Source organism: Ursus arctos, unplaced genomic scaffold (genome assembly GCF_023065955.2).
Source record: "Ursus arctos isolate Adak ecotype North America unplaced genomic scaffold, UrsArc2.0 scaffold_34, whole genome shotgun sequence".
NCBI lineage: Eukaryota > Metazoa > Chordata > Mammalia > Carnivora > Ursidae > Ursus > Ursus arctos.
Window position 1 is genome coordinate 19,334,266 of NW_026623030.1, and position 26,823 is coordinate 19,361,088.

General features: G+C 49.1%; 1 long non-coding RNA gene across 4 annotated transcripts in view; it reads left to right on the top strand.

Annotated features, from left to right (window-relative positions):
- Window positions 1-26,823, top strand: part of LOC123001931 (uncharacterized) — a 187,162-nt gene that overhangs the window by 131,679 nt on the left and 28,660 nt on the right. For 3 of the 4 annotated variants that reach the window (XR_006411249.2, XR_006411248.2, XR_008957029.1), the window contains 3 exons: window positions 9,133-9,394; window positions 10,007-10,366; window positions 19,734-19,853. This is a non-coding gene — a long non-coding RNA (uncharacterized LOC123001931). Of the gene's footprint in view, window positions 1-9,132; window positions 9,395-10,006; window positions 10,367-19,733; window positions 22,515-26,823 lie in introns of those variants that run through there. The other variant, XR_007190559.2, reaches the window with a different exon arrangement.

Consider the following 26,823-nt stretch of genomic DNA (forward strand, 5'->3'; position numbering starts at 1 on the left):
GATAGGCTCCATTAGTGAGGGCTCCATTAAGTGAGTCCCATGAGCCTAGCACGGTGCCTGCAGCCAGAGTCTTTTCAAATACGAGAAAGGGCCTGTTTGGGGGAGGAAGGTGGGAGACAGTGGCACAAGGGTGCATTATCAAGAACAGAAGGATGTGTGTCAAACTCTGCCTTCCAAGGAAGATGAGGGAAGGTGGTGAGAAGGTGAACAAACTGGTTGCAAAGAAGAGACACATCTGATTTCGCTGAAATCCTTGCTGCCAAACGGACACCACGCATTGTTCTCTCTCCCTCCACTGCCCACGGCAGACATCACTCATCTATCATGCTACTCTTTCCATTGGCATCATGCAAAAGTCTTGTTTCTGAAGACGTTGGATGAGGCAGGTGCTGGGAGAGGTGGTATGAGAGATGAAATTGTCTGACCCTCTAGCCCTTAGGTGATGAGGGCTTGTTTCAGAGAAGGGCAGGGAAGTATGGAAGCATAGGCAGCCATAGACACACTTGTCCCTCAATGCTTCTAAGACCAGGATACAGAGAAGCCTCCTGGAGAAGCAGACCAATGGTTCACTTCCATTCTGGTTCAGCAATCCTTCTAGCTCTTTCCTCTGCATCTTGGATTCATACTGAGAGGAGGGGGGAGACAGAGAGAGGGAGTCCAGTTGGGATAATTTGTTGCCAACCAATATGGCGTGCCTTTATAGGACAGATTGTCCCTAAGACAACTGCTAGATGGCTGACTCCTATTATGAACAGTCTTTTCTGAATGGCTTTTAGCCCAAATAGCAATTCTTAAATTCGGTAGTCAGCAAACTTTCTGCAAAGGGCAAGATAGTACATATTTTAGGCTTTGTGTCTGTCACGGTGATTCGACTCTGTCCTTGCAATGCAAAGCCTTCATAGATACCACACACACAAAGGAGCGCTGCTGTGTTTCTATAAAACTGTATTTACAAACCAAGTGCCTATAGCTTTCCAGCCCTGTTTGAACTGATCAACTGTAGTCAGGTAGCAGGATCAGAAAGTGCGATAATGACATCTTTATGCAGAAGAAACTGTCCTTCTCAGAAGAAAACTGTTCTCTGCATGCGTTGAGCATTTTATGAATTCTCTGGGGTCGAGCTGAAGGCAGCGGCTGCTGTTCTCCTTCTCGCGCACAAGTTCTAAGAGATCTGGTGGTTTCCAGGGAACCAAATTACATTTCTCTTTGACTCTTTTTTCTGGAGCTCTCTTCCTCTGGCCTGAATATGATAGGAATGTAAAATGTGTGGCATGCCTACTGTGATCCTCCATGGCCTCACCCATGGCAGACATCACTAATCGATCACAAGACTCTTCACTGAGTCCATACAAGCTCCAGCATCCTTCTTAACCTAAAGCAGTCACAACCAATCCCTCAGAGGTGGCCCTGAAACTGAAACATGTTTGCTATGATAGGAAGAAAGAGAGTGTAGAAACAGACATGTTTTGAGACTAGAGAAGTCCAAATGGAATTCAAACTAGGAGTCCCAGCCTCTCCACATTCCCAGGGCTGACATCCTGCTTTAACAGACTTAGAGTAGACAGACCTGGGGCAGAGTACAAAAATCTTATCGAGTTGTTCAGTATTTTCTCCATTTTGGCAGATGTTCTCACTCTGGTCATTCTTGAGGGGTCCCCAAAACTGGGGTCCAGCTGCTTCCTGGGGGAGCCTTTGGGCAGAGTCTGGCAAATCTTTGCAGCTGAAGCTGGGAGGAACATTTCAGTGCAGACATTGGTGAGCCGTCCCAAAGCACCAGAGTTTGAAGCTGGACTCGGCAATCCTTTCAGTGCTCCCGCGCATCAGGCCCAGAGCCCGGGTGGGCACAGCCCCCACTGACTTCTTCCTGCTGCTGGAACGCCTTCTATTCTGGGCCCACCGAGTAGAAATGGCACCTGGAGGAACACTGCTCTTAATGCTTCCCCTCCGGTCACCACCTTGCAGCTCACATTGCTGAGAGGAGGAGAAATCGGCTTTTAACACCATCCAGTGACCCTCTGTAAGCACCTTCTCCTGCATTTGATCTAACAAGGTGGGGACAGGTCAGTTCTGGCCTTGGAAGAGTGAAAGCCTTGTCAACAGGCGGTTCGAGCCGCGTGGGAACGGGGGTAATCGGAGGCCCGGCTGGCTGGGGCAGCCAGAGAGCTCACCTGGAAAATATTTCAGGAGAAGCTGTCACAGGCATTCTGAGTGCCGACAAGATGTGTTGGGGAAATCCACCGAGTGCTTTTAGGAAACAGTCATTTTCTCGCGCAGAATCTTGCTGGCTTTCTAGTTAGGGGCCCAGAGGGAGCTGGCTGGCATTGAAGAACGAGCCAGAAGAACTGGAGCGGCAACTTGGTGGGGGGGGGACGGCATCTCTGGGGCTGGAACAAGGTCTTACCCGATGTGCTCTCATTTCTCTCCTCCCTGACTTTGCTGATGCACGTAGCAAATTTGGCTTCCACGTCCCTCATTTGCAAAGATGCGGCAGTGGTTAAGAGCCTGGGTTTAGATCCGTGTTTCTTGGGATTGAGTCCCAGACCCACTACTTACTAGCTAGGTGACGTCTGGCAGGTTACTCAACCTCCCTGTGTCTTAGTTTCTTCGTCTAGTAAAATGGCAGGAATACTAGTGCGTCACCAATCGGGGTGTCATGAGGGATAAAAGAGTTAGTTCCAGGAAAGGGCTTAGAACGCAGGGTGAACACTATGGGATTCATCTGCTGTATCTTTTTTTGAAGTCAGGCTTATGAATGTGTAACTTACATCCAGTGAAACACACCCTTTCACTGACGAGTGTGGTACGTTCGACAGACGTTTATGATGGTGTGCCCACCACAGTCAAGATACAGAACACTTCTGTCACCTCCACAAAGTTCCTTCATGCTTCCTCCCCTACCTGGGGCCCCAAACCCTCCGCACTCCCACCACCCCGCCACCAGCAACCCCCAATCTAATTTCTGTCCCTAGAGTTTCGCCTTTTCCAGAAGGTCATATAAACGGAATCATTCGGTATGTAGTTCAAGGTGCTCGGTGTCTGTCACTTCGCTTAAGGCTTTTGAGGTTCGCCCATGTCGTTGTGGGCACCAGCACTGTGTTCCTATTCACGGCTGAGAAATATTCCACCGCGGGGCCGTTCCACACTGTTTATCCCTCCATCGCTGGATGGACAGTTGGGCTGTTTGCAGTTCGGGGTAATTATGAACGAGGCTGCCGTGACCATTCACAGGTGAGTCTTTGTGTGAACATCTGTTTTATGTCTCTTGAGTTAATACCTAGGAGTTGCATCGCGAGCGCACTTGATCAGAGGCCGTTCAACTGCCTATGGAACTGCCAGACCGGTTCCCAAAGTGCCTGTGCTGTTTTGCATGGTGATCAAGAGCGTCTGAAGGTCCTGTTGCTCCCCCACGGCTTCATATTGCCACCTTCTTCTTTTTTTTTTTCCCTTTTTAGTTTTGCCTTTCTAGCAAGTGCGTAGTGGCAATTCATGGCGTTTCGCACTTGAATGTCCCAATAACCGGTAAACGATGAGCATCCTTTCCTGGGCTGCTTTGGCAAACCGGTCTCTTCTTCGGTGAGCTTTGGGTGTTTTAGGAACAAGGACAGCCAACCACCTCTTTGCTCTCCATCGTCACGTCTGTTTGTTTGGAGTCGTTCTGTGTTGAGGGACTGATGAACCTACGCGATGGGAGGGTCTGAGTTGACAGTGGCTTCGGCGGCTTTACCCGCTTGCTATCCGTGGGTCCTGTGTCCTGCAGAGTCGGCTTCATCACTGGGCTCTGCTAGGCAGCCCCTGGCAGCTCCAGGGCTCTTGTCTTTGAGGAAACATGGTGTCAACACCCCGGGAAACTCAAGCCCACCTACTCCCCTCCTAGCTTTCCCAGACAGGGCTTTCTGTAGCTGATTAGGTCACTTGGCTCTCTAAGAACCAATGACTATGGCCAGGGGTGGGCATGAAAACTGATTGGCTAATACCCAGCCTATACGCCTGCCCTTAGGGCTAGTGGAGGGGACCTATGCTGGCTTCATGGACTAAGGGGGAGGGACAACTGGATCTAATGGCACCATTAGTCCTGGACCAGTGCGGCCGAGCCCTGTGCTTCAGAAAGTTCTGCCCTGCCGCTCTTGGTTTATGCCCCTTCCCAAAGGAGGAAATGTCCGTGAAGCCAAGGGGGAGGATTTGCTCTGGGCATCTGGAACTCCTAAATCCCATGGCCTCATGACTCCATGTCTTCCTCCGGGGTCTGCATAGACCTCTCCTGTGCCCCAGGAGGAGGCCTGGGGAGTGGTTGGTATGGGGTGGTGGGTCTTCATGGAATTTGGATGTATCATCTAGGAAGTCCATGCGCGTGCATTTTGAGGCCTGGGGATGTGGGAGGTAGGGGGAAGGCTGAGTGGAGGGGTCCTAGACCACCGGAGAGTCTAAGGAAGCTTGGCAAGACCACAGAAAAGTCCTCCAGCTAAATCTGGCTGTCAGTGGAGTCCCGTGCCTCCCGGGAGCGGACCTGTCAGTCAGTCGCAGGCACTGGTTGGGGGCAGCCCCTGGGAAATGGGACCTCCGAGCAAGGACAGAGCTGGATGTCAGCACACAGCGCTGGGACGCTTGGTCAATTTCATTGCTTGTAGTTAGAGGTCTTTAAGATGCACATCTGTGGCCTCTGAGCCCTGAGACCCCAAGCGTTAGGGATGGGCCTGCCCTGATCCCCCAGAAAAGGGCAGTTCCTAGAAAAGTGTGGAGTGGACACTGGGTCCTTCAAAGACCATGGGACCTAGGACATTGAGGATGACAAAGCTGACACACCCTTGCCCTTGGCAGTGTTGGCCTGAGCTCCCTTCAGCCAGGCACATTGGAACTACCAATTGCTGGGCGCCTGGGTGGCTCAGTCAGTTGAGTGCCCAACTCTTGGTTTCAGCACAGGCCATGATCTCAGGGTCGTGAGATCAAGCCCCCACATGGGGCTCCACTGGGCATGGAGCCTGCTTGAGATTCTCTCTCTCCCTCTGCCCTTCCCCCCTCTTCCCTCTCTGTCTCTCAAATAAATAAATAAAATCTTAAATTAAAAAAAAAAGAAAACAAACAAACAAAAAAACCTGCCAATCGCCTTGACCAATAAAACAAGAGCAAAGGGCCCCAGTCTCTTGTCTTCTCTCTGGTGGAGGTTTGAGACAGCTCTTTCCCTTGCTAGCCTATGACCCACTAAGGAATCTTGTTAAAATGCAGGTTTGGGATCCGCAGGTCTGAGTGGGGGGCCACGGTGCTTCTGTCTGAGCTCACAGGGCATGCGCCCACTGCAGATGCCTGGGCCAGGCCTGGAGCAGCCAGGGAAGGGAATAGGTGCCCGATAGAGGTAGCTACGATAACCACCGTTTGTTGCCCAGAAGAGGGCTGTGTAGATCTTTCGCTCAGTCTCCCCCAGACATTCCCCAGTGGGGTCATTTCTGCAGCGCGGTTGCCAACCCAGGAACAATGAAGTGACACAAGGCGGTGGTACAAAAGGAGGCTGATGGCGGACACGTGCTTCCCTCGGCAGGTGTGGGGAGAGTGGGACCAGCTGAAGGGGAAACCTCTAATTGGCGAGGGAAGTCACTCGGCTTAAACAGGATGCAGGCAGAAGGCCCCATCCAGGCTCCATCGTGGCCTTGGGGTTGTGGCCACAAGGAGCCAAGTAAAGTGGTGTCAGGAGGTCAAGCCTTTCCGTAGAGCTGAGCAGCTGCCACTGGACTTTCCATTGCAGGAGGGCGTCCCCTACGCGTGAGGATTCTCCTTGAAATACACGTGCGCTTTGAATCCTGTTTAAACAGCACTTGCCGCTGGGCCGTTAATCTATCAGATTTTTAAAATTCTCTGTTCGTGTCTTAGGGCTGCTGGAACAAATTGCCAGAATTTGGTGGCTTCACACGGCAATACTTATTCTTTCATGGTTCTGCAGGTCAGACATACGCGGTCAGAATCCTTGGGTCAAAGTCAAGGTGTCGGCAGGCTCCGGGGAGAATCCATTCCTTGCCTCTTTCAGCTTTTGGTGCTGCTTGGCTAGTGTCAGCATCCCTCCCAAACTTCGGGCCAGCATTTGCAAAGTTCTCTGCTCCATTTTCACGTTATTTTTCTCCTCTGTGTATGCAAGATCTCCCTTTCTGCCTCCCTCTTATAATGGATGTGTTTAGAACCCACCTAGATAATCCAGGGATAGTCTCCCCACCTCAAGATTCTTAATCACCTACGTAGAAACTCCTCCTTTTTCCATCTAAGGTAACATTACAGGTGCCAGGGATTAAGACACGGCTATCTCTGGAGGGGGGCATTCCACAGCCTGCCACATTATCTCTCTCTCCCCTTTAGGATAGAAACGGCATCTGAGTGACTCAGTCAATTAAGCATCCAATTCTTGATTTCAGCTCGGGTCATGATCTCAGTGTTGTGAGATTGAGCCCCAAATTGGGCTCTGCACTGGGTGTGGAGCCTGCTTAAGATTCTCTCTCCCTCTCCCTCTGCCCCTCCACCCCACCCCCAAATCCCTGCTTGCTCTCTCTCTCTTAAAAAAAGAAAAAAAAAAAGGAAGGAATTGGAAATTGTCTTGAGGATGAATGAATGAGCCATTTGGTGACTGAAAAAGCCCATAGTCCACGCAATCGGTGCAGCAGTTTGCCCGGGTCACGTGTCTTCCTGATGCCCAAAAAAATTATTGTGGATCCTGGAGCAATTAAGATCATCAGACATTAGTACCCAAGGATATGAGCATTGGATGACGTTTGATTTTAATACATGTATTTGCTCATTCATATTAAATGAGTTCCTCTCCAGGGTGGGTCCTTCTTAACCTTGGACAAGAAAGTCTTACTTTGGCACATCCAGGTCTCTTGGAGAGGCCATGGGGGATGTCTACAAAGGAACAAGGGAGATAGAGGGCTCTTGGGTGTCTCTGAAGTAAAAGGAGGCAGTGCTCAGGGTCCCTGTCTTGCTTTCAATCTTAATTAGTTCTCTTTTGTCCTTGCCCCGGCTTGCAGAGTTAGCCAGTGTTTTGCCCTTGAGCCTCGAGTCCTTGCAAAGGCAGGATGGAAGTTCAACTGGATTGAATTGGGGCATCTTTGCCCACCAGCTCCTTCTCCCAGGCCCTTGGGGATGGATGTTTAGCCAAGACCTTGTCCGACGGGGGCATCTCGGTCCAACAGCCCTTTGTCGGAGGCCCTTGGGGATGAAACCCTGACCACTTGTCCAGAAGTGGAAACAAGCGTGACCTTGGCCAAGTGACTTGACTTCTCTGAGTGTCAGTTTTCTCCTCTGCATCGCTTGCTCTGAAATTCACGCAAAACCACGCCTCTGCAGCGTCCACAACAGTGCCTGGCACCAAATAAGCACAAATGAACATAGGGCTCCTCTTCCTCCTTCATCTTATAATGAGTAGAATGTTAACGCTCTGAGTTGGAAAAATGTGGGCTTGGCTATATTGGATCAGTTTAGCTTGTTGTATAGTTACAGTTTTGTCATGTGTCAAACGGACGATGGTAGAGCTCCCCGGGGTTGCGGGGAGTTAGACATACGTGCTGAACAAAGCCTGTTGGTACAGAGAAGATAGACTTGTGGGGTGAATGAGTACTCAACCCAGACTGGGCAGGAAGATGGGATTCAGGCCCCGGGTGGTCTGGGGCTCCCGCTGACTCTCCGGGGCTGGGAAGTCCCCAGCCTGGGGTGGGCCAGGGAACAGGCATCCGAGTCTGTGTCCTGGGCAGGAGGAGATGTGTCATCCACTTGCCCTGTCCCTGGTGAGCCCAGGGCTCTGAGATCGGATCTTACAGTTCGAGAATGGAGAGGCTCCGGGCAGATGGGAGCACAGTGGGGATGGGCAGGGCAGCACCCACGCCCCCAGGATCAGAGGGGGCCCCGTTCAAGAAGGTCAAGCCTGCATGGGCTCCAGCCTGACTGCTTTCAACATTCCCTCTGCCTGTTTGACTTCACACTATTTACTTAAGTCTTTCTGAATCTGGGATCTTCATCTCTTCCTGGGGAATAGCAAACATTTGTAACAGTGAAGGGCTAGTGGTTACTTACCTTGTATCTTACAGTGTGTCTGTTCTCTGCCCTTCCTGTGAACCCAGCTGACTCACTGCGGCCCTTATGAAGCCGATATTTTATTAGCTTCCTTTGACTAATGGAGAAACTGAGGCACAGAGAGACGAAGTCATACCACTGGTGTATCAACTCAGGAAGGAGGACACGAGAGGCCCAAGCCTTCGCCACTTGATTCTGCAACCAGCAATTGCACAAATAATTCACCGTCTGAGAATGGGATGCATGCTAAGAAAGAAATGTACAGGAGGACCCAGAATCCCTGGTTGGGGGCAGGGGTAGAAAGGAAGGCAGTTTTATGCTGACAATGTTTTCCCTCAGGCACTCATGCCCCTGCGTTTCTAGTTGCGACGCTCTGTTTTTCACGTGGAAACATTGAGGCTCGGAGGTAGGCTGGGAGCAGCTCATTCTATGGTGTGATTTCTGTGGCTGTGGCGTTTGGAAAGCTGCTGTCTGATAAACGGTCAGAAGGGGCCAAGCGTGGCCTCCCTGGGTGCCTACCTGGCTGGTGTAAAGAAGCTTTCTTAAGCCAAGGTTTCATTAATTTTAGGAATGGAGCTGGAGGAAAGGAAAAGTGTGTCTGCACCACAGGAAGCCACACAGAGGGGGCCACACCTTCCCTTCTGTGGCAATCAGGCTAGGGGGAGAGGAGGGTTCTCCCATCCCTAGACTTCTGGCTCTTTGCATTCCCACGGATGTTTGAACCTGCTGACACCTGCAGGGCCCCAGCAGGTACATGGCAGGCGGAATGGGCCTTGCAGAGCTGCCACCACCGACGCCCACCGTCCACCATCACACCTGCAGGAGGCCACGCCTTCCACGGGCTGCTCCCAGCCAGAGGGTGTGTGTTGCAGGGAGACTAAGGCAGGCTCATTTCTGGGAGACGCAGGACTGCTCCAGGAGCCAACTCTGGCTCAAGAAAACTCATGCACTTTGTGGGACAGACTGTTCGTGAGTCTAGCTACCTGCTTACCCAACCTTCCCTCCTCCCCTCCAACTCAGGGTCAGACTTGATTTCCATCTGACCGGCTCTCAGCCTTTCATGCTCCCTCCTGATTTTTTCTCTCACAGGCTTTCCCGAAATAATAATAATAATAAAAATTCCGGGTGACATTCCTCTCTTCTTGGTCGCTGCATCTTGGAGGACCAGAGCTAACCCAGCCAATGAGGAGAAACCATGTCCCGGCTGGAGGCTGCTTTCTCTCTGCTCCTAATGAATTGAGAAGCCAATAGCGGTTTTGAACGACTTCCCCAAAAGTTCACCCTTCACACTGAGGCAGAAGCAAATGATGAACGGTGACATTTGTCAGGATGAAGGCTGTATATCCAGATGGTGAGTAGTTTATCCAAAAAGACTGTTTAAACACTTAAGTCTTTTTTGCGGCGTTCCTCCGTCAGGCTGAATGGGTTCTGGCTGCTGGTTCAAGGATGCTGGCTGCGGTCCTTGCCGGCTCAGTGAGGGGCTTGGGAAAAACCACTTACCCTGCAAAGCCTCAGTCTCTTCATCTGTAAAATAGGGCTGACACCAGTTCCCCAGCGATGGCGTTCATGGGAAAGTTAGCACGGCGCCTGCTTGTAGTAGGTGCTCAGCAAATGTCGCGACGACTATTATTAAAATTATCACCTTCCTTCAGTCTTTTCTCCAAATGACCCAACAGGAAAGAGTTCTCCCCTCCATTTAACAGACGAAGACACTGAGACTTGGGAGGGTAGAGGCTTGCCCACGGGCACCAGGAGACTCTAGAACGCCGAGGTGTAGACTCCCCGTTCTTACACACCATGCTACTTCCCCGTCTGTGATTGCTGGCTCTCCTGCCCTCTGCGCTGAAGGATGGCCCAAGAACATGGAGGCTTTATTGGCACATTCTAGATGAGTCACTTCTCAGTGCGTGGCTTTCAGTTTCCTTGGGGAAGGCCAAGAATGAATACATGTCTTTCCCACCAGGGTTCACGGCCATTGACTCCTGACTCCGAGCCTGAGCCGAGCACCTGGAACAGCACCTGACACATCAGAGGAGTTCAGTCCAAGTGGACACATGAAGGGCTCCTTCTTCAAAACCAAGCTCAAGTCTTCTCCCCAGGAAGACCCCCTCCAAATGTCCCCCACCCACGGCGCCCGTGCCCACTGCACAGAGTTTACCGGGAGGAATGTACCAGGCGGACGGAAATCCTGCATCGGTCACCACGTTACCTCCGGTGCCTAGCTCAGCGTGGGCGTCACGTCCTGAATGACTCCGGGACTTGACTGCCTTTTGCCTCAGGCCATCGCTGAAGGAGCAACCAGGGGCTGATTCCAAGTTTGCATGTAAGTCACATCTCCCCCAGCTAGACTGTCTGCTCCCCAAGGGCGGCAGGCCCCCTTTGCTGGTATTCACCCATCCTTCCACCTGGCCAGGTGCACACAGGGGGTTGGCACATGCCCGGTTCCTCCTGAGACCGGAGGCCTGCACAAGGTGACCCAGGGCCAGTTCTCGGGGGTGCGAGGTTGGAGAGTCTGCTGGAAGTGGGCAGGGGGGGGACGGAGCTTCTAGCAGACGCCCACCCCTGCCCCAGATCTGCCAGCTCCTTCAGATTCCAGCCTCCGCTGGACAAGGGCTTTCTCGGAGGCCTCTGGCCTCCACCTGGGATTAGTGTCTAAGTGATCAGAGAGCACTTAAAGATATCAAGCACTGTGTAAAGATAATCCCCAGTAATTTCACAGAGAATTAACTCTTTCCTAAGGCCTCTGCCCAGGTTACTTTGCTCATAAACTAAGGGATCACGGTGTCAGCAAATGTGAGGTCAGGAAGGAACCTGGGAGAAGCTCCGGTCCCAGCGCTGCATTGCAGGGGTAGGGGAAACTGAGGCACAGGGAGGGGAGAGGCTGGTCGAAATAGGCACCGCTAAGCCAATATTGAAAGTAAATGGAAAACCCAAATGTGCACCCGGGAAGGCTTCTACTTTGTGTTTTTAAAGTTTCTGGCTTCAGATAGGATTTCCAAATCAATGTGGGCAGAGTCACGAAACACTACAGAACATGGGCTCTGGAGTGGGAAAGGCCTGTGTCTGTCACTTCCCGGCTGGCAATCTTGGATAAATACTTTAGTCCTTTCAGACTCGGTTTCCACATCTGTGAAATGGGTTGAGGCATGAATGGAGTTGAACTCACTGAATACATTTCTATAAGGACTAAGTGAAACGATGTTCATAAAGAGCTGAGGACATATGAAACACCCAATTAAATAACTCGGAAAGAGCTCTTATGATTGTTACCACCCTCTCCTGCCCCTCCTTCACTCTGTCACCTCCCCCTATCTTCTCCATTTAGGGGGTCGCATATCTGTCCTCTGGCTGCTCAGGTCCCAAACCCTTAAGTTCTCTTTGACTTCTCTCACTCTTTCATGTTTCACAGTTGAACTCTAAGAAATCCTATCAGCTTTACCTTAAAAATATATCCAGAACCAAACCCGGGGTTGAAAAACTTACAGCCCCTGGTGATATCTGGCCTGCCGCCTTTTGTTTTGTTTTATTTTGGTGCGCTGTGCACTAAGACTGGTTTTTACATTTTTCAATGGTTGGAGAAGAAAGCAAAAGAAAAATAATAGTTCATGACACGTGACAATTATACAAAATTCAAATTTCAGTGTCCATAAAGTTTTATTGGCACACAGTCATGCCCATTTGTCCATGTAGTGAATGTGGCTGGTCTTGTGCTGTAGGGGGCAGAGTTGAGCAGTTGTGGCAGAGCCCCATATGGCCCACAGAGCCTGAAATGTTTGGTGTCTGGCCTTTTCCAGAAAACATTTGCCAACTGCTGGGTTACACTCTTCATTTGTCTCCTTGTACCTTGCTTTCCTCCCTACTGTCTGGTCCCAAAAGCTTTCTGAAGGATCCTTTTAATGCATTCACTCTTCTGCTGGTGGCCCTTTCGTGCAGCTCCCTGAGCCACTGAGAGTAAAAGCCAAGGTCCTCATAATGGCCAATATGTCCCTGCATAATCCACCTCCTACCATCCCCCTTTACTTTGCTCCAGCCATACTGACTTCTTTGCTACTCTTTGATCGTGACAAAAAGCATCTCTGCCACAGAGCCTTTGCACTGGCCATTTCCTCGAAAGCTCTTTCCCCAGATACCCACAGGGCACACTCCCTCAACTCCTTCAAATCTCTGCTTGAATCTCACTATCTCAACGAGACCTCTTCCAAGGTTCACTTAATTTTGTCCCTCCATCCCTCCTTTTGGCCCCGCCGACCCCTCTTACCATGCTCTATTTTTCTTTTCCTTTCCTACTGCGTTTATTGTTTACTTAGGAGCTAGCTAATTTACTAATCCATTTTGTTTACTATTTATTGACTGTCTCCTTCCATTAAAATGGGAGGTCCCTGAAGGCTGACATTTTTGTTCAGGTTTGTTCGCTCCTGTATCCCTAACCCCAGATAGGCTGGCTTCACGGATGCACTGCTGTGTGGTTGCACAGGGTCGGTCCCTGTGCCTGGAAGGTAACCTGCACTTGGCTTAAGGCTCTGGTGCCATCGTTTTGAAGTTCTTAATAATTTTTGAATATCGAGTCTCCCGTTTGCATTTTGCACCCGGCCACGCCAGTTATGCAGCCGATCGCGGCTACAGAAGCATACTAGGTACACAGTAGACTTCCTGCGAATATTTGTCCAAGGAAGGAATGAATGAATGCCCCATATCGTGATTTAGCTCCATGAGTTTCTCCTGCTTCTCTGGACCACGGCTGCCTCCACCCTGTGCCTCCCTCACTCCTGACTTTTGAAGGAGTGTGTATTGATGTAAGTGGACAAGGAGAGGAGTCAGTCCCAGATCAGGGAGCCAGGGAGAAGATCACCTGCAGCACGAAGAAGACACAATTACTCCAGCAACCGTCCCCCCCCCGCCCTCCCCCCCACCCACCGCAGCTCAGAGCCTCCACTTAATGTAATTGAGTGTGAAGGCCGGCTGGAGACATAGGCGCCCCCGCCGCCCCCTCTCCATAATATAGACACTATTGGTTGCTAATTGGCGCCAGTGGGCTGGTGCTAATTGTCCTAATGCACTCGGCTTGATGGAGGACGAGGCTGCCCAGGCCGAGGGCGGGGGGCTCCTTGGGAAATGGTGGGGGGGGTGGGCGCCCTGCAGCAGCAGCAGACACTGCTCCGCTGCTCATGAAAGTTGGAAACGGGCTTTAATTTTGCATCAAATATTGAAGCAGGTTTGGGGTGGGTATTGACGGGGAGGTGGACCAGGGAGCTTTGCTTGCGGTAACCCACAGGGGCCCCGGGGGAATAGGCCCCCTGCCATCCTTATCAATGGGTTATCCAGATGGCTGTGTCCCCAGCACTGGGTAATTAATTGTGTGAATTTCTAATGCCGCTTTTAGCCCCCCAGCACCCTCCCTTCCGCCCTCATTCGGGCTGCTCCCTCTTGTTCTAGCTGTTTCTGAACAGTGCACTTCAAGAATGTGACTCGGTGTCATCCACGGAGGGAGGCAGCATTGGGCAGAGGGAAATGCAGAAGGTGGGGGGTGGGAGGGGACAGGGGAGAGACTGAATTGGCCTTGATCTCACTGTGTGGTCTCAGCAAACTCACTCACCTCTCTGGGCCTGTTTCCCTAGTGACTGACTATCAGACAGGGGAGTGTTAATACTGCCCATCCTCTCTGATAGAACCCACGATCTTTTAGGAAGTGTAGGATTATGTATACACACACAGATCTGTACACACACACATTTATATGCATGGAGATACATATACATTTATGCATACATATGTGTACATGTATGTATCCATATATATTTTAACATTTGCAGCTAAGTCTGTTTTAGTAGGTATTAGGGGAAAGAGATTCATATTCCATGTTGTTCTACACGCATAGTGTGTATTTAGTAATTACTCAAAGATGTGTGCAGGTAAATGTTTTATGATCCGCTCTCCAGGGGAAGAAAAGCCCTGATAGGGAGCATTTGCCAATGTCTGTGGTGTAAATACCGCGCCCACGGTTGATTTCAAGCTGCTGATACGTCCCCAAACACAGAGTTGGGAAGAAATGTCCCATAGTGGGGGCGCCTGGGTGGCTCAGTCGTTAAGCATCTGCCTTCGGCTCAGGTCATGATCCTAGGGTCCTGGGATCGAGGCCCGAGTCCAGCTCCCTGCTCAGCGGGAAGCCTGCTTCTCCTCTCCCTCTGCCTGTCACTCTGCCTACTTGTGCTTTCTCTCTGTCAAATAAATAAATAAAATCTTAAAAACAAAAAGAAAGAAATGTACCATAGCATACTATTATAAAGTATTTCCATCACACAGATACAATAGGTACAAATCACTTCAGGCATAGAGATAATAATCAAATGGAGCATAATAATGAGAAAAGGATGAGTTCTGAGTATTCATTACGTTTGTCTTTAAAAGAACTGACTTGCAAGCTAACGTAACTTAATTTCTCACCACAGCTATGTGTAACAGCTGGCTCACAGCACTGCTGAAAATTGAGCAGCGGCTCTCGTGAGCCTTGCTTCCTGCTCTAGCACACTAAGGTGTGTGTGAGTGCGCGTGTGCACGCGTGCGTGCCACTGTGTATGTGCACGTGCATGTGTGCACACCACTTACAAACCCCATGATTTCTCTAGATGGAATTGCACAGGACGAAACTGAGAGAATTCCATTTAAAATCAACTTAAGGGGCACCTGGGTGGCTCCGTCGGTTAAGCGTTGGACCCTTGGTTGCGGCTCAGGCCTGATTTCAGGGCTGTGAGATCGAGCCCTGGGTCGGGCTCTGTACTGCGCGTGGAGCCTACTTGAGATTCTCTCTCTCCCTCTGCTTCGCCCCGTTCATGCTCTCTCTGTCTCTCTAATTTAAAAAACCTTAAAATCAACTTAAAACAGTATTAAATATTTAAATATTGTGTCTGCGGCGCAGTTAGCTAGCGATGATAACTGGGAGCAGGGGACTGGATCAGGACCAGCGTGCCCAAGGTGCAGGGAAATCAGGGCTGTTTTGCATCCGAGGTGCCTTTCTTCTCTCCCCGGACAAATCATCCCAGTGTGCTTGGTCTTAGATTTGTTTATGAGGCTGTTATTGCTGGTTTTTAGTTACAAACATGGCTTTGGGATTGCAAACTCAAATGCCCCCCCCAGGGGTGGGGGCAGACAGGTACCAACACATGCAGGAGGCAGGTCGGCTGGGGGCCATGGCCAACCTCCAAAGGGGCTGTCAATCACCCACCAGCCAACGGGTGCCGTGGATGGCCGGAATTCCTCATAGAAGGCGGAAAGGCTGATTTGAACGCAGACTTTCTTAAGCTTAGAATCACGGTGAGAGTCAGACCCAGCAAGTCCATGGGCTGCGCACAGCCTCTGAAAATCTTAGAAAACAGAAAAAAAAAAAAAAAAGTGAAGATAACAACCAAGCTTCCTCAGCAACCAGAGTTGGCATTTTGGTGTTTGAATCCAGTTGTCTAGAAAAGTTTCATCCTAGGTTTTTCTTTTTTTTTTTTAACCTTCCACTATGCCTTTCAACTTTCTTCATTAACCTTCGTTTTAGTGACACCATAACATGGCATCATATGGCCTTAGCAAAAGGGATTGCAGGGGATTAAAGATGGCCCCAAATCCTCAGATACACCTTCCATCAAGAGCTGAGGTCTGTGGCCCCATGCTCTGAATTGAGGCATGACCAGTAGATGGAGACAGAAGTAATGCTGGGCCTTGTTCCTGGCCCAGACCTTAAGAGACCACGAGTTATACTTTCTGTTGCTTGGAACACTTGGTTTTGGAGCCTTGAGCCACCACCGAAGAAGCCAGCCTACGCTGGGGTTGCCAAATTGAGGACGCCGTGTCAAAGACCAGAGCTCCACGCTGCTCAGCCCTTAGCTCTCTGTGTCCACCAGCCGAGACCCAGCCCCGCGGGGCAGAGAGGGAGGCAACCCCATCCAACCCCACCCACGTGGCCAATGCATTAGCAAACTAAAGAATTGGGACCGTTTTAAGTCACCAAGTTATAGAATTCTTTTTTTAAACACACAGAGATCATCGGAACACTGCCTTAATTAGCAATCTCATTGTTTTTCGTTCTTAACTTTTGAACTTCAAGCCCCAGTGAATATTGTGGGGTTGGTCATCTTCACTCCCTTTCAGAGGATTGGCTTAGGTGAGGTTTTCTGCAGCAGCACTGTTGAATCAAGGAGTCTGGGCGTTGTTGGGGACAATGTCAACTGCCTGGCCAAGTTCCTCTCTCCAAAGGGGATGGATTTACACTCATGAGAAGGGAATGGGAGCCCCCGCCCCATGGGGCACTTTGATGTATTTTGTTATTAGTTATGTGGGTGTAGCTCATTCCAATTTGCAGAAGGAACAGGAGAAAGCAGAGTAGGGGGAGAGACTTAAAGTCTCTGGTCTTCTGACCAAACAAATGTTCAGTAAGCATGAAAACTCATTCCTGGATGAGAATTTACCATCACTGACCCTGAGCCACAACCTCCTTCTTAACTACAGCCATAAAAAAGGGATTGCTGAGTTACTCTCTCGCAGAAAAAAACACAAGTTCAGTGCTTGACCCTGGTGCAGCTCTCCTTCCTTAATTCATAAATTCGGATATATTTTCATTATATCAGTTTTTTTTTTTTTTTTTTTGTGGTTGTAGTAATCATAATAAAAAATAATGTGAAACCCAGCCAACAGCTGTGCTGGGGCACTGGATGCAAATGTAGGCTTGGGGGATGTCTGTGTGATAAGGAATCAGGATTTGACTGACGTGGCCCAGGACACCAGTGCCCAGACAAGCTGGGGCCAGGAAGCTCTAGGGCAAAGCACGGCCGCCCAGGAGAGGAAGTGAGCCAGAGACTCACGGCAACAAAAAAGGTATGAAAGAAAAATAAAAAAATTTGCACCCCTCATGAGTAGAAGAACCAATTTACAAGTGGAGCCTGGAGAGAAGACGGTTTTGATCCAGTGCTAGGACGCGTCGATGCAGTCAGTGAGACCGGAGTGGCTTATGATGATATCACCGTGACTACTACTACTGTTATTTGACAGATAAAAATACCATTCATTGAACACTTTTCCAATGCCACGCAGAGAAACTAGCCCAGCGCCATCTCACTTATTCCCTGGAGGAGCCTAGGAGGGAGACTTCATCATTATACCCACTTTACAGATGCGGAAACTGAGCCTCAGCATGGTAAACGGAGTCACCCACGTGTTGGAGCTGAGTTTCCCAACCCTGGCTGCCATGGGATGATGGGGGGGGGGCAGGATGAGATGTCCGTCCTTCCTCGTTGCATTGTCTTGCTTTTCTTTTCTTCCCCACCTCACTCTTGCACAGAAGGAGGGATTTGTGAACACGGAGAAAAGCGGCAGAGATTCTGTAAGCAAACTCACACATCAGAGTTAGCCAGTAGGAGGGGGGTGCAGTACCAGCTGCATACTTTGTAGGGCGCAGGTGGCGGGGAGGTGGGAGGTGGGACCTCGTGAGAGCCCAGGATTCGAACCTCAGGGCACGCTCCGTTGTCCCACTGAAGTTCACTTACTTAGACCATTCGATTCAGCATAGACCACACGAGACCATGAACCTCAAGCATGGGGTCCTGTGTGACCCCGAGGCTGGCCCTGGCTGGGGGATATTAACAAGAGGAAGTTGTTAATACATATCCTCCAGAATCTCAATCCTAATATTCATTCCCATGCAAGATGTCCCCTTTGGCTGATGTTCTGTACTTTCACGATGGCCCATGAATCAGGATATCATGAAAGGATGGCTTATGGGAGGTGTGAGACATTCTAATTTTAAAATGAATAATACTGGTAGTAACAGGTAACGTTTATTGAGCATGTACTCTTTGCCAGATGTTGTTTTAAGAGTTTTACAATACCACGTGGTATTATTATTATTTTTTAAAAGATTTTATTTATTTATTTGACAGAGATAGAGATAGCCAGCGAGAGAGGGAACACAAGCAGGGGGAGTGGGAGAGGAAGAAGCAGGCTCATAGCAGAGGAGCCTGATGTGGGGCTCAATCCCATAACGCTGGGATCATGCCCTGAGCCGAAGGCAGATGCTTAACCGCTGTGCCACCCAGGCGCCCCACCACGTGGTATTATTAACCCATTTTCCAGATGTGGACACTGAGGTACAGAGAGGGTAAGGAACTCGACACCCAGCTCCGGCAGCTGTGCTCAAACCACAGGTTCCCCCACTGGGGAGGGCTCCCTCAGTGTTTGTTGAGCGACTGAGTGGTGGCCTTCATCAAAGCTAGAATCGAATTAGCATGGGAGGTAGAGAAAGGCTTCATTCATGGCCAGCGTGCGGGCATGGTTATTAATGGAGTGCTGAGCCAAGCAGGGTTCTCTGTCCTGGGATTCCGGGCGGAGAGTGAGACAATAAGGTGTTTTGATGGGCTGAACATCCTGATTCCCATTGTTCGGAGTAGCATGTGTGCCGGAAAGGAACAGCATCACCTCCTCGCCCCTTATAACCGTACAAGGGCCACAAATAGCAAAGGGAGGAGGGAGGAAGCCAGTGGAGCTTTCCTTGGGCTCTGGAGGTTAATACTGAGGGCTGGGGCCTGCGACAGGATTGAGTGGGCGGCCCAGATGCCTCCTCGCCCGCCAGGATATCTGGGCGCCTGGGATGGGAGCTGACAGCAGCTGGTGTGACCTGAGCTTGACACGGGCTCCCCTTCCCCTTGCCTCGGAAGATGCTCAGATTAATCCTTTCTTAACACACCTTCCTGCCAGAGCGTTTCCCACGTGGCTCCCTCCGGATTAACCTATTATTATCTTACAGTGATGGGGGCGAGCTAACCGCCGATAAGCGTTCCCCCTGTGTCCAGCCTGACCCGCCGAGCCTTTGAGACAAGAAAATAAAGTAGATTCTACTATTCCCATTTCACAGATAGGAAAGACTAACCTATAGAGACCTATGGCTGATACTTAGCAAAGGCTGGACTTGAACCTGGGTCCTGACTTTAAAGCTCACGCACGTAACAGTGAAGCCATGCGGCTTCCCAGAGCAGGGTCAGGAACTGCTTAAGAGCATCTCCTTTGCTGCCTACTCGTGACTTGGCTGACCCCCTGACCTGGCTTGCCCTGGTCTGATGGGGTTTCTAGGGCACACAGCTTTCAGCACGAAAATTGGGACTGTCCTGAGCCAACTGGGACAGCTCCTTCTGGTCCATCTCCCTCCATGGTCAAAGCGACCCCAGCCCAGCTCTCGGCTTTCTGTCTCCATGTAAAGCTCTCTTCACCTTGTACCCTCACCATGAAGCTAAAACCCTCAGCAGGATCTCCAGCCCATCCTTCCCCCCCAACCTCCGGGTATCCCAGCCCGGGGTTTCAAAGCCTTAACTGGGGCACACGTGGGGCATACAAGCCTGGGGGGTGGGGGAAACAAAACTTTTTTTGAGAAGATGAAAATGCACTATTTTATTTCAAGACCCTGAAGTCCCGCTTGCATACAAATAAATTGTAGAAAAAGTCTGTTTGCTGCTCACTGCTTGAATCTTGGAATATAATTCCACGCTGATGGAACTGATTGAAAATGCTAATTATTAATCCATGTTTGCCCATCAAAAGATAATTTGACATCATTGGTAAAAATGAGTCAAATGCACAAAAACAGATCTTTACTTGGTGGTCACAACAAAGGTCAAAGTCAAAGGTACTTGAAAGCTGCAGCTCACGGTGATCCTTCTCTCCAGGCAGAGTAACTAAGGACAGCTATGGAATCCACAAAGGAGAGGGAAGGTGGCCGACCAGGACGAAGACGCAGCGTGACGGGATCTCTGTGAGCTGGTGTGAGGCCCGCTGTTTCAGCAAAGGTAGGCAAACCCGGATTGCTAATCGCTTTACTTATTTATTTACCTGAACCAACGGTACGCTTTTCCTCTGGAAAGTCTTGCCAATGCTTGCCCTTCATTGCGCCGAGTAAGATGTAAAGGTTTAAAAAAAAATTTTTTTTTTAATTGCAAGGATCTCTAAAATGATCACATCTTCGAGAAGAAACATTTTCTGAATCACTGATTTTTTTCATCTGTCCCCTCTGAACTCAAAGGTGTTCTGGTTGCCTGTATTTCTTCCTTTAGTCCAGTCCTCCGAAGTCTGTGCCTAGCCCTTGTATTTCTACCTCTGCGATGGTTCCAACAGCATCATCAGATTCTCAAATGGTCTGTCTCCACACCAACCCCCCCCAGAAAAGGATCCCAAACCTTAAAGACCCTAGACCTTTCAGCATTTCTCCTCTGATTTCCTCCACTAGGAACGTCTGTCCCATCTTCTCTGCCCTGGAAAATGTCCGCTTATACTTTGAGGTCCTCACCCAGTATGGGTCAACCCCTGCGTTCCAAGCTCTGGCCAGGGATGGGAAATATGATGGTGCAAATAAAAGATAAGATCACAACCATTTGATTCAGCAGGTTTAGTTGCCATCGGCCATTTCAGGTATGAGCTTCAGAGAGGTTAAGTCACTTGCCTTGAACACACAGCCAGAAAATGCCAGAGCTGAGATTGGGCCCCCAGCAATGCTGAGCTGCTTCGACTCTTTTTTCTCTGTGGCACCCAGTTGAACGTGATGAACATTCCAACTCTTCCATAAATATTTGTGGAGGGTCTAACATTCCTATTTAGAAGAGGGGATTAGGGAGAAGGGGGGGGGGTAACGTATGTGTATTGCACGTTGACCAAAGCTGTGTGGCTTGCTTACATTTCTCGCTTCAAACTCTCAGCAAACAGAGGTGTTACTGTCTGAAGTTAACGAAATGGAGAACAGTGGGGATCAGAGAGGTGAAGCTACCTATCCAAGATCACACAGCTCTTCCATGGCAGAGCTGGGATAGGAACCAGGCCCTTGTGCCTGTCATGCTGCTAGAATTTTCTTGTTTCGGCAGCATGAACGGAAGCTCGAGAATCATGCTCTGTTCTTAGCTATCTCGGAGCTGGGAGGGGCCAGAGAAAATACAGGGTCTCTTTGTTCTGTCTCAGAGGCAAGTAACGTGGAGTTCCCAAATTTGGGCCAATAAAGGCAAATTTGCTATGGCCACTTGAGAGGAGGGGCGGTGGTTTGTCTGGGTGGGGGATGCAGTGGGCGTGAGCCCTTAGAATGGTTAAGAAGGGGCCCGATTACTGTTCTATGGTGGATTCACACTATTTTGAAAGGCCAACCGGCACTGAGAGGAAAAAAGCGAAGGAGCATTACAAATTCATTACAGAAGCTGTTTCCATTTGTGCATGTGGCTGAGGGCTCAGTCATCAAGTGAAATGCCTAATTCCTTTGTGCATCGCTCTGCCCTCTGGAAGCCAGGCCCTGGCCAGGCCACATCTTGTGGGAGCAGAGAGGCCAGTTGCTTAAGACTAAGCACTTTGTTGGGGCAGGTGGTGGCTGTCACGATGTTGGGAGTCATGGCCTGCCTGCCTTTGAAGTGAGAGTATCTCACCTGGACTGCCTGATGCCCCAGGAAGCCCTGGTTGTGTCACATCATCCCCTCCCCCCGCCCCGTTATTAGGGCAGGGCCCCAGGCACCCTGATTCATCTGGTGGCTGACAACTATGGCCAATAATTGCTTGGTCTGACTTGAACAAGTGAGTACACCAATCTGATTCCTGTTTGGGCAAATTGAATCTGGCAAAGTGAGACACCGGGTCAGGGGAGCTTTGAGTGCCAAGTGGAAAGACCGGGAGTAGCTGCTAGGTCAGGCGGGCTCTTTTAGGCCCCTCACAACTCATGTTATGAAGAAGTTGACATCATTCCTGAAGAAAAGAAAAATGGCAGAGGCACAGAGAGAAGCAGACATACCATGACCAAAGGGTAAGGGAGAGAGTGAAAGAAGAAAAGGTACGCGATGGGGTCCTAGTACCACTTTCTTTCGAAGAATTTCCTTTTCTTAAAGATCACTTGAGTGAATCTCTGTTTTAGCCAATGGAATTTTAAGAAAATGGCGGCTGTCTTTTTTTAGCATAAGGATCTCAGCCCTATGCTCCTAGGGGCCAGGAAAATACTGTAAGCAACAGAGGCAGATGGGGCATAGAAGAAATAGAGACCACAAGCCCTGGGTAAGGCAGAACCCTTACTGAATTCAGGCTGATATTTGCTGTGGGAGGATGTGGACCTGCCCAGTGCTGGAAATCTGGATTTTATGTTAAAGTCTTGGCAAAGATCTTTGCTATAGATTCTAGAATGTTCTCTACAGTTGAGTGGTGGTCAGCATAAAGTGGATCTGTGAGCTACCCACAGGCGTACAGTTACGGGAGAAACAAAAGCCATTGGTTATATAGCATTTTTCCTTGAAACTGGCATTATGGTGATTTTTTTTTCCCCCTCACAGAATTGTGTTTAATTCAGAACTCTGTGGTTTGAGAAATGTCGCTCACACATGGTGAATAGGATCCTTATGGAGTTGAAATAAAAATCAAACCAAGTGTCTTGCAACAACGCAGAGGACTCTCTTATCAGATGTGCTGGTCTGCAAAGTAGCCTGTTGTGAATGCCCCCCCCCCACCATTAAACTTACTTTGCTTATTACTACTTGATTTTTCCTCTAATAATTTATAACCTTACTAATCTGTATCTGAAAGCATCAAAACTAATTTCCTTCCAAATGCTTTCCTTTTTACAGATTTCTTTTTTTCATAACTTCCCTTTTTCCGGATCTGATTTAATTAGATTTTCTTTATTTCCTTGATTCTGCTATTTTTTCCCCCTCGGAGACCAAAAATTTTATATTGTAGTTTATTTGCTTACCGAGATGCCAGGGTGATGAAGTGAAATGAACCATCACGTGTGCGGAGGCAATCTGCTTTTTTTTTTTTTCTTAGCAAAATTATTTAATAATTAAGGTGTATGTCCATCAGATAACTTCCTTCTGAGAGCAGTTCTAGGCTAAGAGTTTGGGAACCAGTCCTGAGACTCGGGTTTTTGCATTAGTTGTCAATGAAACTTGTTCAAGTCCTTCTGTCTTATTTTTGCTATGTGTAAAATGAGGGTAATTATGTTCCTCGAGGTTCTCACGAAAATGAAAAAGGAGAAGGAACAAGAAGAGGTGTTTAAGCTCAGCAGAAATAGTAGATTGGAGTCAATATTATAACCATGGAAGTTAAAAGCTGGGCTTCTGGACACCCAGGACACAGTCAGTAACTGCATGATATGGAGTCATGTGCTGGGCAACAGGAGAAAACTCAGCTCAGCATGGAGAGGGAAGGCCTTTCTGTGGCCTTCATTCATTCAGGAAATGTTTACATCCCATCTTCAATAGCAGGCCAGTCCTTTCGGGGACCTAGGGGATCCAGAGTGAGTTGTGGCAGCCATGGTACCTACCCTCGTGGAGCTCACCGTCTGGTGTGATCAGTGCTATAATGAAGGAAGTCAGGGAGGGCCTCCTGGAGGTGGTATCATTTCATCTAAGACCTGAGAATGAATTGGAGTTCGGTGAAGTGGATTGGCATTGGAAGGAGGAAGCAATCAGGTGTTGGGTATGATAGCTTGTGCCGTTGCTCAGAAATGAGAGTCTATGAGTTTTCTCGACCAACCGCTGCTGTGTAACAAATTACTCCAAAATATAATAGCTTCAGACAACGAGGATTTTTATGTTGGTATCCTTGGATCCGGGATATGATTTGCATTTTAGGAAGATGCACCTTGAGAAATAGATTAGAGGGAGGTGACTGTTGTTGCTGGAAGATCTCTGTAGTTGTTCAAGCAAGCAAGATGGCAGCCTCAAATGGGGACAAGGTGGAGAGAATGGAGAGAAGTGGAGGAATTCTAGGGATATTTAGGAAGTTGAATAAGCAAGACTTGTTGAATGCAGGAGAAGAAGGGATCAGGAATTCTTCTTAGGATTCTGACTTGGGTGGTTGGATAGAAGGTGGTACCATTTCCCCACAGTTGGAGACCGATGGAGAAGGGGTGAATCAGGGCAAGGAGATGATGACAGGGTTGGTTTGGGGCATGCTAACTTTGAAGGGCCCGTGTCATAGCCAGTAGAGATGGCCAGAGGGCAGTTGCTCACTGGTCTTCAAAGTACGAGGGGGATCTGGGTTGGATCAAGATTGGAGAGTCACCAACATCTGGTAACTAATTGAACCCATGGAACTGGCTGAGGTCTCCCAAGGAGGAGGCTGGCTTGCCTCCAAGAGGACAGGTCGAGGTGCTCTGCGTAGGCACAGGACCCTGAACAGGAGCATGTGGAACGTGATGCCAGGATGCTGTGGGGATCAGCCGCTATATCACCTGTTGGAAGACGAGCATTCAAGTCCATGGCTCTCGGGCATCTTCTTTGCTATGAGCCTTTGTAGCTTGCTGGGGAGCTGCGTTTTCTGATTTATCCCATTACTGATGATTTGCAGATGGTGAGCAGCCGGAGAATTCTGTTTTTCTTGGTCCCACTTTCCTTTCTGTTCTTTGAACCCATGGCTAGATATCAGAGGAATGGGAGGACATGGGGCGGGCTGGAGGGCTGGTTCATATACCATTTCAGGCTGGTAGTTGACTCTGGACTTAACACACAGCGTGTTCAGGTTATTGAACGCTCCTTCGCTTCGATCTCTGAAGGGCGTAAGGAGCCGGAGGATAAAGACCACTGCTTCCTTTTACTTAAACTTGAGAAGTAGCAGAACATAGTGGCTAAAAGCAGGAATCATAGAGCCACACCTTGTGGATTCAAATGCCAACGTAGCCATTTACCAGCTCTGGGACTTTGCAAAAGTTACCTAGTATCTTTGTATTCTAGTTTCCTCATCTGTTAAATGGGCTGATAACAGAGTTGGTCTCAAAGTCATCAAGTTACGAGTGAAGGAAACACTTAGGACAGCCCCTGGCACATACAAGTTGCCATATAAGAGTTTGTTTTGTTTTGTTTTGTTTTTGAATCAAGATTTATTTGCAAGTGGTTGACCACAGTTACCTTTAGGGGTGAGGTTCATGATGGGAAGGGGGCCTGAGGGGACTTTTTAGGTGCTGGGTACATATAAGAGTTTTTTAAATAAAAATAAATCAAGTACAGTCATGGCCATCTTGGAACCATGCAAAGCAGAGACTTCCTCAACTGTCACCAACTGTTTACTTACGTGGTTCCAGTAAATTACAATCTCCTTGAAGGCAAGGACCATGCCTTTTTTGGTCCTATATCACCAGCAGCCAGCGCAGAAGGTGGCACGGAATTGGTGCCTAAGATATATTCATTGCATGAATGAATGAGTTAAATTCCTCCCCCAGAATCTGACATGTCACGACAGATGTATGGAAATAAGACCCCAGAGCAGAAGGCAGGATACCTGGGCTTCCACTAACTAGGATACTATTTAGAACTAATCCCTTTGCTTCAGGGCCTTGATTTTCCCAAATGTTAAGTGGATGGAAAGAGTCAGATTGGTTTGTGCTTCCTCCCAAAATGTGTCTCAGGACGGTTTTCTTGAAAGGTGCTTCTCAGAGAAAGGTTCTGTGCCCAGGTCAGCTTAGAGAACATGGACGCTAAAGGTTCTGAGAAGTCCTGTAATTAAAAAAACCCCAAGACATGATTCACTTTATTCATGGTAGAATTTCTCATCTCTTTGCTCCCCACCTTTACCCCATTTTACATCAAATGCAGCAGCTGTTTCCTAGGACACATTTTAGGGCATGCGAATGCTTTTTCAGTTGCAGCATTTTATGGTTCTGGAAATCTATGGTGGTACCACTATGTCCAAGCCTGACCTCTGGGCAGATACACGTCCCAGTGTAGGTTGACCAGAGAAGCATCTTTTCTATGGCCCCGAGGATGAGGGTATGTGCAGATGTGCACAGGACAAGCCATGGGTGTCCAGCTAGCCCTTCCTGGAACTCTGCTGACAGCACGGGGGCCTGGCACACACACCACACACATCACACGCATGTGCAATGTCCTGCACTTCCCCTTCCCATCTCAGACACTACTGTCCACTTTAAAACGTGTCCTTGTGCACCTCCAAGCTTCCGTCATGGACTGCAGATGACCTTTGCCACTATCTCGGACGCAGTCGAGTATCTGGGGGGTAGACCACTGAAGAAAAGTCTAAGGTGTTTTACCTTTTTGATGTTCCCCAGGATAGCCTGTTGATAGCCCATTGTTTTATCCTGTCTCCGAGGAAGGGGACTAGATGTCTTTGTGGGAGCGCAGCCTGCCCAGAGAAATGTGGGTCAATGTACATATTGACTTTTCTCATGGGTCCATATGGGTCTCGTGTGTGTGCATAGAACGTTCCACATTTTGGTTGTATTTTCTGTGTGAATCCACACATTGGCCTATGATTCTTTGATCTGTTAACTTACTTTTGAGCTCTGAAGATGCAGATTTTTCCATGATAAATTCTTACCAGATTTTTCCGACATGCCCATCGTCACATGGACACAAGTTGGCCAAGTCACAAGACCGTCTCAAAGATACACAGCCAGAAATAAAAGCCAGTGTGGAAATAACACTCCCCGACAAGAGACCCCCTTACGCGTGTGGCTTTGAAGGTCTAGTGGACTGGAGGAGAGAGTTTCTTAAGAGGAGGTGGGGGCCAGGGAAGAAGCAGAATTCACTAAGGAAAGTGTCAGTGTGACAAGACTTGGGATGGAGGGTGAATGGAAACCGCCTGAAAAATAGACCAGCCACCAGGAGATGGACCCACAAAACTGGATGAAAAAGTCAGCAGCTACAGAGCCTTCCCCACCTGGTTAGACACCCACTGGCAAGATGTAGATTCTTGGGCTCTACTCTGGACTGCCGGCCAGTATTCAGGGCTGGAGCCGGGAATCTCTATTCTACCACCTCCCTCCCTTGGACTTTGTAAAGCCAGCCT